General features: G+C 47.8%; 1 protein-coding gene across 1 annotated transcript in view; it reads left to right on the forward strand.

The window, feature by feature from the left end:
- The first annotated feature begins 719 nt into the window (after nucleotides 1-719).
- The window catches only part of LOC112078530 (neurobeachin-like protein 2), a 22,497-nt gene continuing 19,981 nt past the window's right edge, over nucleotides 720-3,235 (forward strand). Inside the window, exon 1 of the mRNA XM_070442071.1 lies at nucleotides 720-823. The gene's annotated coding sequence lies outside the window, so the exon portion shown is untranslated. The remainder of the gene's footprint in view (nucleotides 824-3,235) is intronic.

Raw genomic sequence — 3,235 nt, forward strand, 5'->3', positions numbered from 1 at the left:
TAATTCAACCGAGCGTAGCTCGAGTGTACATGATCTCCTATTCAAACCAGCATGGCTTCAGCATGTACATGACTCCTATTCAACCAGCGTGATCAGTGTACATGACTCCTATTCAACAACAATGGCTCAGTGTACATACTCCTATCAAACTAGCGTGACTCAGATGTACATGAATTCTATTCAAGGGCTAGCGTGGCCTCAGCTGTTACATGGTTCCTATTCAACGAGCGTGGCTTCAGTGTACATGGTTCCTATTCAACTGGAATGTGATGAGGATAGAGTCGTGCTGAGAATTATGAAACTATCAACAAACGGTCCAATATCCTAGAATACGGCTGTGCAGATGCCGACGCGTTTAGTCCGTCTCTGACACAATGTACTGCTATCTGTTGTGCTAACTGTGATTATTTTGTGTGCGCTTTGTGTCCGTGTGTGTGTGTGTGTGCTGTGTTGTGTGTCCTGTGTGTGTCTGCTGTGTGGCTGTGTGGTGTGTGTGGTGTTGTTGTGGTGTGGTTGTGTGATGTCGTGTGTGTGTGTAGTGTGTGTGTGTGGCGTGCGATGTGTGTGTGTGGTGTGTTGTGTGTGTGTGATGTTGTCAGCGCGCGCGTGTGTGGTCCCTATTCAAAGCAGACGCCAGAGGAGAGCGTGTGAACCTACTGACTAATCATCGTCGTTCCTCGTCGCGTGCGTTGCCGCAGCGTGGTCGGAGGGGTGGAGGACGCCGTGTGGAGGAGAGAGGACATCTTCTCTGTCCTCACCAAACTTGGCTCCTCCTGCCAACTGGTCCGACCCGCCTGACGATATCAAATAGGGTCAGTTTCGCGTCGACAGACGCCAGCCAGTACAGCTATTTAGTTAGTTAACATCAGCTATTTAGTAGTTAGCCAGTCAGTCTATTTAGTAGTTATCCATGTCAGGCTATTTAGTTAGTTAGCCAGTCAGCATATTATTATAAGCTGTTTTAGTTATCCAGTCAGCTATTTAGTTAGTTGAGCCAGTCAGCTATTTAGTTAGTTAGCCATCACTATTTATTAGTAGCCAGCAGCTATTATTAGTTAGCCAGTCAGCTTAGCTGCTAGTATGTTAGGATTATCAGTCAGCTATTTAGTTAGTTATCCAGTCAAGCTATTTAGTTGTTAGCCAAGCCAGTCAGTCAGCTTATTTAGTTAGCCAGCCAATTAGTCATCAGCTATATTCAGTTCGTTAGCCAGGCCAGCCAAGGGTCAGTTCCAGTCAGATATTTAGTTCTTATTCAGTCAGCTATTTAGTTAGTCAGCAGCCAGCCAATCAGTCAGTCAGATATTTCGTTAGTTATCCGATCAGCTATTGAAGTTAAGTTAATCAGCCAGCCAATCAGTCAGCAGATATTTATTAGTCAGCCGTCTCAGTGACGATAATGATGTCTGCATCACCAAATGGCACCCTATTGGCTCTGGTCAACGTGTTGTTTTGCGGGAACCAGGCTTAGTTCAGTCAGTCACCCCACTGGTCCTTGATATGCAACTCCCTCTGTCTCATCGTCAGTAAACAGATTCTAAGTGACTTCAAACCAAGTTTTATTTGGTCAAATGCTTGGTAAACACACAGGTGTGGACGTAACATGTGGAATGCTTATTGACGGGGCCTCTCACAACCATGCAGAGAGAATAAAAATAACAATGCAGCGAACGATATAACTAGGCTACATACACCAGGCTACCAGTTTTACTGATCCTATAGCACGAAGTAAGAAGATCATTGATAACTAGGCTCAGCTACCCAAACCAGTACTGAGTCCATGTGCAGGAGTAGAATCATTGATAACTAGGCTAGTACCGAGGCCAATACTGAGTCCATGTGCAGGGTAAGAGATCATTAATAACTAGGCTAGTACCAAGGCCAGTACTGATCCATGTGCAGGAGTAAGAATCATTATAACTAGGCTAGTACCAAGGCCAGTACTGAGTCCATGTGCAAGAGTAAGAGATCATTGATAACTAGGCTAGTACCGAGGCCAGTACTGAGTCCATGTGCAGGGTGAGAGATAATTGCTAACTAGGCTAGTACCAGGCCAGTACGAGTCCATTGCAGGAGTAAGAGATCATTTGATACTAGGCTACATACACAAGGGTACCAGTACTGAGTCCATGTGCAGGAGTAAGAGATAATTGATAACTAGCTTAGTACGAGGCCAGTACTGAGTCCATGTTGCAGGGTGAGAGATAATTGCTAACTGAGCTAGTACCGAGGCCAGTACTGAGTCCATGTGCAGGGGTGAGAGATAATTGCTAACTAGGCTAGTACCGAGGCCAGTACTGGGTCCATGTGCAGGGGTGAGAGATAATGATAACTAGGCTAGTACCGAGGCCAGTACTGAGTCCATGTGCAGGAGTAAGAGTAATTGCTACTAGGCTAGTACCGAGGCCAGTACTGAGTCCATTGTGCAGGGGTGAGAGATAATTGCTAACTAGGCTAGTACCGAGGCCAGTACTGAGTCCATGCAGGGTGAGAGATAATTGCTAACTAGGCTAGTACCGAGGCCAGTACTGAGTCCATGTGCAGGAGTAAGAGATAATTGATAACTAGGCTACATACACGGGGTACCAGTGATGTACTGGGCCGTACGCACTACCCTCTGTAGCGCCTTGCGGTGGAATGCAGCCTGTCAAGATGTTTCAATGGTGCAGCTGTAAACTTTGAGGATCTGAGGTCCCATGACACATCTTTTCCTCCTCCTGAGGGGAAGAGCGTTGGCGTGCCTCCTGAGGGGAAGAGGCGTTGCGTGCCTCCTGAGGGGAAGAGGCGTTGTCATGCCTTCTTCATGACACATCTTTACCGCCTCCTGAGGGGGAAGAGCGTTGTCGTGCCTCTTCATGACTGTGTTGGTGTGTGTGTGACCATGTTAATTCCTTTGATGTGGACACCGAGGAACCTTGAAGCTCTCGACCCGCTCCACGACAGCCCCGTCCAGGCGATGGGGGTGCTCGCCTCTGTTTCCTGTAGTCAGTGATCAGCTCCTTTGTCTTGCAGACGTTGAGGGAGATTTTGTTGTCCTGATACCACACTGCCAGGTTACTGACCTCCCTTGCTGTCTCATCGTCGTCGTGAGCAGGCCTACCAACGTCGTGTCGTCAGAAAACGTAATGATGGTGTTTGAGTCGTCGTGGCCACGCAGTCGTGGTGAACAGGGAGTACAGTAGGGTGTCAGTGGCGGATGTTGTTGCCTACCCTTACCCCTGGGTGGCGCCCATCAGGA

Source organism: Salvelinus sp. IW2-2015, unplaced genomic scaffold (genome assembly GCF_002910315.2).
Source record: "Salvelinus sp. IW2-2015 unplaced genomic scaffold, ASM291031v2 Un_scaffold5807, whole genome shotgun sequence".
NCBI classification, from domain to species: Eukaryota; Metazoa; Chordata; class Actinopteri; order Salmoniformes; family Salmonidae; genus Salvelinus; species Salvelinus sp. IW2-2015.